Here is a 12,344-nt window from a genome sequence, read left to right on the forward strand (position 1 = left end):
GATTTTCAATATTCTAGAGACCTTTTATGTTTCTAGGACCTTTTATGTAGTAAATTTAATGTAGTTTGATTTCTTACTGAAATACGTTACAGCTAGAGGCCGCGGTTTTAGAGTTATTCAAGAAAAATGTACAGAAGTGGCCTCCGAACGTACCACCACACCATTTTAGCAAGTTGTTCATGGCACTACCTCTTACCCTTGTACAACAATTTGCGATTACGAGAATTATTTCCCAAATTCGACCTTTGTTGGTCTTCATTTTCTAGGTTATTACTGCGCCACCGGCCAAATCGTACACTTAGAAATTATAAAATTTACGTTTGTGAACATTTAACCTCATAATTTTGTGAATTCAAGCAGCATAAAATTAACAATAAAGTAATTTCTTGGTTGTCCCTCTTATTACAAAAATACTTTGCTTGTAAGTAAGTAGTTTATGTGTAATGTTTACAAAAGTCTGTTTTCTTTCAATATCCTCACGAGAAAGTCTAAATTAATAAAGTCAACGGAATAGGCGAATAAGCCGGTGGTGTGAGCCATTGGAAAACCAAAACGGTCGAATATGGGAAATAAAACGTGTAGTCGCCAATTTTTGTACAGTGGTAGGAGGTAGAGCCTTGTACAACTTACTAAAAATCCTCACCCATAGGGAGGACTAAGACCAATGCTTTGCTTGCAGAGAGCGAGAAAATATTGAAAATCTTGCATACAGTCAATGCGCCGTAGTTTAGCTGATTTCTGTAGGCCAATTTGTGGTTAGTTTTCCGACATGACAGGCCACAAGTATTCAGTGTGAACCTGTTCATCTCGACTTTCTCTACACCACGATGGTACGTCGTAAACAAATACCCTTTACGCCCCGAATATTGCAGCTCGCTTAGGTAAGGCATATTCACTTTTATTTCCATTTATGTAACGTCATTTTCATCGTTAAATGTGCAAGAGATAAATCAGACAAATAGATGGTATTTAATAATGGGAATAATTACTTCCGAGAAGCCAGATCACTTTTATAAAGCCATTCTAAAAATGCATAAATGAGTGTCACCTTGACGAGATGATTGTGTTTGAGAATATACTATTAAAGTTGCACGAAAAGCGAAGCAAAAGAAGGTTTACAGAATGTCTGCGGAGGAAGACAGTCCCCCAAAACAGCAACAATAATGCAGCTTCACAGGAAAAATTACAGACAAGACATAAGCAGCAGTAGATCTTCCAGTCTCCTCTGCGTATTGTACAAGATATTTATCATAACCATAAGTAAAATCATAGCCAACTGCATAAAGAAGATAGCATTTTAATCGAGCAAAGAAACAATTTGTTTTATTCTCAATAAAGTACAATGGAGTGTAATCAAATAGTGAACGGAATTATATAAATGACTAACATTTTGCATAGGATTCATTGTATTCGAGAAAGCTTTCCTCTCAGTTTCAACAAAACCTGCACTGGTATTTTTACGAATTGAAATGTTGATTCAGACTATATGAAAATGTATATATGAAAAGAATGGAAATTAATAACGAAATCGTAGCACTAGTTGACGAGTTTCTGCATTTAGGGAAGGTGAAAACAACGAATCGAAAAACTTCAAAAGGAGTAGACAGAATAAAAGAAGCAACGGCGCTGTTGGTGAAACAAATATTTTTCAAAACCAGGCTTCCACTGTGTTGAAAATGGAAAGCTTATTTACTGTATTTATTGCCAGATGTGACAACAATGCATACTCCGAAGACCGCCATCTTTCAGAAAAAAATGTCCTTTACTGCAGATCCAGATGGTAAAAAAAAAAAAAAAAAAAAAAAAAAAAAAAAAAAAAAAAAAAAAAAAAAACCTTTATTCTGCGACCTTACAGCTAGCGATTAACTGAGAAATTATATAAAGGACTATCGTAATACATATGATTCATTGTTTTTGAGAAAGCTTTCCTTTCAACGCAACCAACACATCTTGGGATCACCTTGGACGGGGCATTTTATTGAAAAAGCGCTTGCGCTTGATCTGGACATCTGCTACGTTCAAAAGCAGAAATAACATTCTTCATGTGCTCCGTGGCACCAGCTTAGGATAGTCAGCAGACACTCTTCGATTATCGGAATTCGCATTGGTGTACTCGACAGCCGCGTACTTTCCATCTGTCCGGCTTGCTCTGTGGAGTGATAAAACTCATGGGATAGCGACATTCACATATACAGATGACAGTAGTATCACGTACACGAAACATACATGCTGTATGTAGCAATCTCTGTTATCTCATTTGCTTCATCCGAAAAAAAATTCCCTAAGAAAAAATAATGGAAGGATAATTAAATTTATAATTAGTCATTAAGTCAGATTTTTTATTGTAACAAGACTACTGACTGAAATGGACTATTTAAGTCAGCAAGCACCTAATAAATACAGCTTAAATGAAAGCAGGTTGACAGGAACAATACCTCTTGTTTCACTGTTTTGTAAAACAGGTCAGTGCAAAGGAAAGGCTTCAATGATGAAAGGAACACTGAACCTGGATTACCAGCAAATGTGACCATGCAGTGGGGTCAGATGACTGATTTCGACTGTAAAAGTGGGAGTCATATAATTTGAAATATCACCTCTACCAATAGTTTGATAATTATTTTTTTGTTTGTGTGCAGGAGTAAATGCACAAAGCCAATATAGCGCCAGTTTGTTTGCATGGGTTGCATATATTCAGGGACAGACATACATTCAGGGGTAAATTATCCCCCTCAAGCCTCCTTTAAACTTTTGTTACACTAGCTGATTTACGATGCCTCAGTGGGTTGATTTATAGTATCCAGGGGATAATCCATCCTTTGGAGAAACCCCCCAACCTCTCCCTCCACCTCCTCCTCACACTTCCCTCCCCAACCAACCTCCTCGCCGATACAAGCGCACTTTTGAAATCAAAATAATTGACTAGTTAATTAAATTGATCAATTAATTACACCCTCCCTCTGGGAAATCCGCCAGCCCTCCCCTCCCCCATGTCCCATCTGTAAATTCTCAGTAAACATACTCAGTCCGTGCTGGAGGGGAAGGATTTCATGGTACAAAATTCAGATCAGTGTCAGCAATAACATATTTTTCAATTCAATTTGCATATTCTTTATTTGATCAGTTTGTGGGAGACAGGGCTTCTACCTGGTGGTCAATAGCCCAATTTCAGTACCTCCACTCTTATGCCATCACTACTGGTGGGTACTGGTGAAGTTAGGTTAAAATACTTACTGTATTGATCCCACAACCCACTGGTTTCTCAAAATAGTTGAGGCACTTTTGGTTGATGACTAAAGCTCATCTGCATATTTGGTGGGAAATATCTCATCAAATTGATTGTGTGGAATTTTGCAGTTTGTGGGAAAAATTCTCGTCATATATCCGAGGTCTTGTTTGTACCTAGAGATGGGCAAACTCGTTCATCCTTGGGAACTAGTTCACTGCTGATCGTTCTTTGTTGGGAACCGTTCATTTTTACTCGTTCACCGTTCATTTGTGCTTGGTATATGGTTCTTATTAAAAACTGAAAACTAGTAGTGTAGGTGACTGAAGGTGGAGGGCGCCAAGAGGGGGCACTTGCCTCCCCCCTGGAGTACAGAGTTTTTATTCATTACAGAATTCTTACACACTTTTAGAAGTAATTTCTGTGATTCTGCAGAACCTCTCGTTTAGCCAACCGTAGCCTTGTCTGGCTGATCGCAGGGAAATAATATAGGGTGGCGCACGGAAAACTGGCCCCGAGTACAGACTGCTCGCCAATTACGGGCGATGTGTTGCCGTTACGAGCAGATACAACAGACAGACAAACATTTAATAATTAGGCAGTGAAGAAATAACAAGCTAATGTAAGCAACAATTGCGAAACAATCGATGACGATGTGTAGAGAGCTGGAGAAGAGATTATGAAAATCTCACGCGACATGTAGTCTTGTAAACCAGTTGGTGGCTGTTTCCCAACTTAATAGACCACAGGTGTCTTGTATAAAATTCTTCGCTTCGACTTCCAATACATAGCTATGCTACATTGTAAACAATAATCGTTTACACCCTATATATACTTCACGTTGTCTCTGAGTTCGTAGGCGAAGTAGAGACTTAATTAGAGCATAAAATGAAATGTGGTTTTCTCATACTTGCGTCACACGCTTAGTAAAAATTAAGTTTTTATGTTGCATTATTAAAATTAATGCAGCAATAATAATAATAATAAAGTTCGCAGTAAAAAGTTTTTGGTTTGAAAGCTCCTTCTGAGCAAATGTTTTGAGATAATAAGTAAATAAGATTTTATGGCAATTATGTCTTTTCAAATGGAGAGGCACCGCTTTTCCTACTGAGCCAAAATGACCCACAACCCACTTTTTTTTTCTTCGAAGAAATCAAACTAGCAGGTAATGCAAATTGGAAACAATCAAACTTAAAAATACTTAGAGCCTTCCTAAATGTAATGTTCTGTATATGAAAGACACACGAAAATCGTTTTATATGAATTTTCTTACACCAAAAATTAAGCAAATTATTGAAAGTTAGGTACTACATCAAGTCGATGAAACCAAAAAATACATGAATAACAAAAAAAACTTGCCTTGTTATAAGTATGTCTTCTGCTGTTCATCGAAATAATGAAGTGAGCTGATATACCCATTTGTTACCTGAAAATACGTACCTACTACATACAACGTAATTCTTATGTAATTTACGTAACTATAAAATACTTTTTGATTACCGGTCGTGAACGCTGAACAGCCAGAACCAAGTGCAAGAACAGTTTGGAAAACATGTAAAATAGGCGAGCGCAGTGAACGAAACGAACAAATGAATACTGAACTAACTAGGAGCAGTCGGCAGTGGAACTGAGACAGGTGGTCATGCGAAGAACGACGAGTGCGGTCGAGGGAGACCGAGACTGAGACGAGCACGCGACCGAGGCTGGAACGAGAACTGCCGAAGTGACCACCGCGACCGAAGTGAACTATGAACCGATCGTTCCTCGTTCCCGGGAACTATAAGTAGACCGCCGCGACCGAAGTGAACTATGAACCGATCGGTCCTCGTTCCCGGGAACTATTAGTAGACCGCCGCGACCGAAGTGAACTATGAACCGATCGCTCCTCGTTCCCGGGAACTATAAGTAGACCGCCGCGACCGAAGTCAACTATAAACCGATCGTTCCTTGGAATTCGTTCCTCGGTCCTTTCGTTCAATTTGGTGAACCGTTCCTTTGCAACCGTTCGTTCGCGAACTACCCATCTCCAATTGTACCGACATGTGATTACAGACACACTGTCCTCCATCACCACAACGCATATCCTGCGAAAAACCTTCCAATCACGTCGTTTCACCGACCACAGGAGAGACGTGCCAGGGATTGTGATGGCTAGGACATTGGATCATCACTCGCCCATGTGCCGGTCACTTTGCCACGAGCACACCCTGTGCCCCTGCTGCCAACCGGGACAGGACTGCAGGTCTACACATGTGTCAGCCTCTCTCAAGTGGTTACTTCCTGTCGAACAAAGCATCAGATGGCGGCAACACTTTGATATTTGACCTGGGGATTTACCACCAAACCACCGCCACTCTCTCGCAGTTTGTGTATGAACCAAAGTCTCCAAACGTGCAGAGAGAATTTTCATCCCTCCTGTTGGTTATTGCCGGGGACGCAATTGGGTTATAAACAACGGCGGAAAATAGTCCATTTGAACTACCCTATCAAATTAATTATATAACAATTTACAGGAGTCCAGTATATCGCTTGGAATACTCATCACTACCTTATGATGATCCTTCTTCGTAATAAAACATATTTCCAGCATTTGAGAATCACATACAGACATTATGCAAATCATGTAAATAAATTTCGGCCACAAGAAGATCGCATTGTTAAATATACCCGAGGACTTGTCTGCAGCGACATTTGAGAACAGAAGCTCCCTCCTGCACCACAATGTTTCCACTAAAAATATTTGGCGGATAAACCTGCCGAACACACACACTCCTGATTGTGTGAAGCACACACCGTCCGCCAGCTGCTGGGGAGAAGCAGCTGTACCGCCCATACTGGTGGTTGCAAGCTAATCTCCAGGCACCCACGCGCCAACAGAATATTGCGCTAGGCGTTGATAAATGTACTACATTTACGTGCAAATTTAGAATACGTGGTCAGAAGTGAAATCATGATCATGGGGGCAGAAGTGACAAAAATCGGTAAAATTACGAAAATTGATGGAAAACGTATATAAATGTAGGGAAAATACGACAAATTTCAGGAAAATCGAGGGAGAATTTGAGTACTTACATGTCTGCTTGGTGCAGGAAAATTCTTGTATATGATAACGAGTGCGTGACAGCAATAGGAATATGAAAAAAGTCGACATAGAAGTACTGAGAACCAGGACAACAGTAACTGATTGTGGGCAGCAATAAGATGGCTGGAATAGATTGCTTAACCTGGATGACGCAAATATATATCGGATCACAAGCCCAGGTGTGACCCCAAAGTTATCAGCAACCACATACAGATTTTTATAAAGTGTTTCAACAAATTACTAAGATAAACTTTACGTCCTCCTTAACTAAAGAGCACTACATTACCAACTTGGGGATTACAATATACAGATACTGAATGGATCATGTGTTTGATCCTGTGCAAGACTGTTTAAGTGTTTTAAACTCTGAAAAACAGTATTTATAGTGTGCTTCTCTGTACTCTCTACCAGTCACAAGCATGCAATGCCAGCTAACAAATACCTTAAGGAATAGTTGCTGTGCGGTTTCAGTAATATTCTGCAGTATGTCTACTGAATAATAGGAATAAATGCAAGTTGTACACTGCCTTTGGTGCTTTCCTAGGAGAGAGATGTATCTGCTTCTAAATTGACATGGATCTGCATTAATGGTGATACAAAGCAGATAGAGTAATCGGTTGAGACGGGTTGTAACGAGGTAGACTGATGATGCATTCTAGAGACAGGGAGATGTTGTAGCAGGTCACTTATTGCATATTTAACCATTTTCCGTTATTCTCTCAAGCTGTATCAGTTGTGTGGTATAACCTGCATTCAACTCTTATACAACTGTGTGTTCTAGTGCTATCTACCTGCAATTGCTAGCAGCCAGCCTCTCCATACAAACAGTCATCAGAGGACTTCCAAAGCCTGTGTGCGGGATCATGTTCTCTAAACAGATGGAAAACCTATTTTGGCACCCTCCTCTAGATGAACGAAGATGTAAGCGAGGTACTCCATTTCCCTGAAATAATCTTGGACATAAATAGAGTCTTCAGTTTCATAATTACAGTGATCCTAAGTCGGTGGCACGGATTTGTGAGGTACTGCCATCCCTGTGTGTACATATGCATGACAGTTGTGTGTGGAAGAGACGGTGTTCTATTCACGGAGTTAGTGCTGCACGGTGTGTAGTTTCACATGTCAAACAACATGTCCAAGCATTTGTCTATTTCCTCATAAGATGTCATTATTTTGTACATTTTCCATTGATGACGATCATTTTGCAGGACTGATTTGGCATAGTACAATTTCCTAACCATAATCGAATGTGAACAGTGGGTGCTATACACCTACAGAAAACTACACTCCTGGAAATGGAAAAAAGAACACATTGACACCGGTGTGTCAGACCCACCATACTTGCTCCGGACACTGCGAGAGGGCTGTACAAGCAATGATCACACGCACGGCACAGCGGACACACCAGGAACCGCGGTGTTGGCCGTCGAATGGCGCTAGCTGCGCAGCATTTGTGCACCGCCGCCGTCAGTGTCAGCCAGTTTGCCGTGGCATACGGAGCTCCATCGCAGTCTTTAACACTGGTAGCATGCCGCGACAGCGTGGACGTGAACCGTATGTGCAGTTGACGGACTTTGAGCGAGGGCGTATAGTGGGCATGCGGGAGGCCGGGTGGACGTACCGCCGAATTGCTCAACACGTGGGGCGTGAGGTCTCCACAGTACATCGATGTTGTCGCCAGTGGTCGGCGGAAGGTGTACGTGCCTGGGACCGGACCGCAGCGACGCACGGATGCACGCCAAGACCGTAGGATCCTACGCAGTGCCGGAGGGGACCGCACCGTCACTTCCCAGCAAATTAGGGACACTGTTGCCCCTGGGGTATCGGCGAGGACCATTCGCAACCGTCTCCATGAAGCTGGGCTACGGTCCCGCACACCGTTAGGCCGTCTTCCGCTCACGCCCCAACATCGTGCAGCCCGCCTCCAGTGGTGTCGCGACAGGCGTGAATGGAGGGACGAATGGAGACGTGTCGTCTTCAGCGATGAGAGTCGCTTCTGCCTTGGTGCCAATGATGGTCGTATGCGTGTTTGGCGCCGTGCAGGTGAGCGCCACAATCAGGACTGCATACGACCGAGGCACACAGGGCCAACACCCGGCATCATGGTGTGGGGAGCGATCTCCTACACTGGCCGTACACCACTGGTGATCGTCGAGGGGACACTGAATAGTGCACGGTACATCCAAACCGTCATCGAACCCATCGTTCTACCATTCCTAGGCCGGCAAGGGAACTTGCTGTTCCAACAGGACAATGCACGTCCGCATGTATCCCGTGCCACCCAACGTGCTCTAGAAGGTGTAAGTCAACTACCCTGGCCAGCAAGATCTCCGGATCTGTCCCCCATTGAGCATGTTTGGGACTGGATGAAGCGTCGTCTCACGCGGTCTGCACGTCCAGCACGAACGCTGGTCCAACTGAGGCGCCAGGTGGAAATGGCATGGCAAGCCGTTCCACAGGACTACATCCAGCATCTCTACGATCGTCTCCATGGGAGAATAGCAGCCTGCATTGCTGCGAAAGGTGGATATACACTGTACTAGTGCCGACATTGTGCATGCTCTGTTGCCTGTGTCTATGTGCCTGTGGTTCTGTCAGTGTGATCATGTGATGTATCTGACCCCAGGAATGTGTCAATAAAGTTTCCCCTTCCTGGGACAATGAATTCACGGTGTTCTTATTTCAATTTCCAGGAGTGTATATTGTGCATGTATCACAAAGAACATATGGTTTTTTTACTTCGCTGTATAAGGTAGTAGTTTTATCATTTTAAAGTTTCTCACCATAGTGAGTGAAATAGAAAACTTGCCGAGTGAATATATGTCACGTATTGGAAACAGGCCTTCATCTTCTCCATTGGAGAATTGACAGTGTTGCATTCCATGTGACTAATAGAACAGAAACCATACTGCTTTAACAATATATCACGTTTGAGTGCAGAACTGCGCAGCCTTAGCTGTGTGTATTTATGTTCTACAATCATTTCTTTCTTTCCAGTACCTTCTTGATATGAGATCCAAACACTACAAAAATACTACATAATAGCACAACTGATTTACATAAAATGCTTCAAACTCCTTCCGTCTGGAGCTTCATCATGCATAAGCCATATATTTCTTCTTACTATTAACCGTCTGTTGTTTCACCACAATACTCTCAAATGTGTCAGCCTCCCATCTATTATACAACAATAAGGATTTCAAAGGTCCTCAGCACGCAAACATCTAGAGAGGTCGGGGATAATCGGACGGGTGATGTGAGTAAGATTGGTACGGAAAAGTCTTCACAGAACTGTAATTACTGTATTGTAACGAGAATACCGGTCTATATCACTGGTCTCTTTCCGAAAGCGAAATATTGAAGTGTATGGATTACATGGAACTTGTCTTGTTCTGCTCCTTCACAAGACATCAAATGTAGTGGATATAGTGCCTTTGTTACTCTGGTCAGTTGAAAATCAAATCGGAGACAATGTTGTAGGGAAAGCTGGTTAAAGACAGGGAAGCAGTTACAAGATGCATAGAGGGACCATCAAGAGTTTTGATCACGATCCTTAGCTGATTGGTTCAACGAAGAGGCAGTTCATTTCTAAATAGATGGCAGAGTGCTGCTATGGATATGATTCGTTTGTTTTGGTGGTAATCATCAAAGGTGTTGGTTAGTTCAAATTATCCAACTTTATCCGACGAATGCTAGAATACTTTGTGACTCCCATCCAAGTAGGGAGGGATGGCAAATCGTAATAAAATCTTATCGAATCTATAAAGTGTTGCGCTAAGGAACGTAACTTTTGTACCTCCTCTCTGCTGATGGCTATTTCCTACACCAAGAAAAGACGTCTCATGTGATGTAGGGTTAGCGATATGTCCACTTCTACTATATGGCCCTATCAAAGTTTTGGAGGGGGTGGTTTAGCAATGATAACCATGCTGCAATTTCATTGGCTGATAGCGTCACAAGATCGACCCCCATGAGACTTTTTGCTGACGTGACAAGTCGTCAAGAGTGGTTTGGACCTCGACTAGCTTGGTAAAGTGCGTTGAAATTACGGAAAACCTGGTGAAATTACGAAAAGTGAAAGAAAATACGTAAAAGTGATGGAAAGATGACCAAAATATGACGGAATGATGATACTTGCATGCTCGTCTGGGTGTATAAAAAGTATTCCATTTGTCCACAGGTGGGATTGACAACTGATGGTGCATGCTATCTGTGCTCTGTGGGTATAAGTCCTGCAGAATAAGGTTTTGTTCCATATGCAGTTATGCATTGTAAGTAATAAAAAACGAAAGATGTAGTGTCCAGAGATGTGGAGGTCAGCATGACTCGTATCTCATCTTCGTGGTCCTTTCGTAAAATTTTCATTTGAGTTACTGGGAGAGTATAATCCGACCGCAAGAAAAAAACTTACTCACCCTGCAATGGAACTCTCATGATAAGTTTCATGAATTAGTCAATCGATTTGATATCAATGAAGTGTCGCCGGGCAGGTGGAAGCGCGGGCGAGAGTACTACTGATATGATTCGTCAGGTGGATTCGTGATCAGGCATTTTTACATTGTGGCGAGATCTTTTAACGAAATTTCAATCTCCCACGTACCCAGAGAGAGCTAACCATCGCAATAAAATCAGCTATATTACCGAATTTATAAAGTTATATATAGTATTATCCAGGAAGTAGAGCAAGCTCTTAGCACTCGGGTATGAGCCAAAAATTAGTTTAATATTCTAGTCCTATGATGCAGGATGTAACAGATATTGAGGTGATAAGAACAGATTCTTTTTACTTGATGAGAAAATACTTAGAGGAAATATAGCCTACACCGTACTGTCGTACTGGATTTTCATAACAAGTAACGATGCTTTAGCGACATGAAAATGCGTGTATGGTGCGATTTCTTCGGTCTTCGGAAATAACTCGTTTAAAAGGAAGGGAATCCAAATTTAACGTGAGAAATGAGAAATGCGAGATGTATGGACAACAACATCCTCTTTTTGGATTGTGTAAAGCGGATATTTTAAACTGGGGAGTCTATGTCGAGGTGGAATTTGCAGCTAGAACTATACACCCAAGCTGCACCTGCTTGTCCCACGGTGTCCACAGCCAGTAGCCGACCGGAAGCCTTGGGCTCGCGTGAGCTGCGGGTACAACAAATGCTCCAAGCTGTCGGCTCTTAACCTCAGTGGTGGGGACAAGTCTCAGTTGCGGCGTCCTCTGGGTGGCTAAACAGCGAACTACTCAGTGCTGGTAGAGTGGTAACAGAAGCGGAAGTGTGTGTTGTGTGAAAAGATTTAATTTGGCAAGTGTTTACGCTGGACGATTATTCCCACTCATGTAAACTGATCGGTTGATGGTTGGGTGGCCACGGTGACAGTCTCTCTGACCCCTGGCAAGGCCGGCGTCTGGATACCTGGAAATGAGCTCACAACTACTGGTATGGCCAGCGCAGGCACGGCTCTCCAGCAGTCGGCGGACAGCATATGCTTCAAGAAGAGAGTGTGTGCAATAGGAGGCTGTTTTCGTCACATATGTTTAGAGGAAATTTTGTGGTGGAGGAGGGTGATTATGTTCTCAAACGTTAGTCCATGCAAGATCTCGCACATATTTAGCACTACAATCCATTTGTGGCGGAAATTTATACTACTGGCCATTAGAATTCTACACCACGAAGATGACGTGCTATAGACGCGAAATTTAACCGACAGGAAGAACATGCTGTGATATGCAAATGAATAGCTTTTCAGAGCATTCACACAAGGTTGGCGCCGGTGGCGACACCTACAACGTGCTGACATGAGGAAAGTTTCCAACCGATTTCTCATACACAAACAGCAGTTGACCGGCGTTACCTGGTGAAACGTTGTTGTGATGCCTCGCGTAAGGAGGAGAAATGCGTACCATCACGTTTCCGACTTTGATAAAGGTCGGATTGTAGCCTATCGCGATTGCGGTTTATCGTATCGCGACATTGCTGCTCGCGTTGGTCGAGATCCAATGACTGTTAGCAGAATATGGAATCGGTGGGTTCAGGAGGGTAA

At 42.5% G+C, this 12,344-nt stretch overlaps 1 pseudogene; it reads right to left on the reverse strand.

Annotated features, from left to right (window-relative positions):
• Positions 1-10,936: 10,936 nt before the first annotated feature.
• Positions 10,937-11,118, reverse strand: LOC126424131 (U2 spliceosomal RNA; annotated as a pseudogene).
• Between the last annotated feature and the right edge of the window lie 1,226 nt (positions 11,119-12,344).

This window comes from Schistocerca serialis, chromosome 1 (genome assembly GCF_023864345.2).
Source record: "Schistocerca serialis cubense isolate TAMUIC-IGC-003099 chromosome 1, iqSchSeri2.2, whole genome shotgun sequence".
Taxonomy (NCBI): Eukaryota; Metazoa; Arthropoda; class Insecta; order Orthoptera; family Acrididae; genus Schistocerca; species Schistocerca serialis.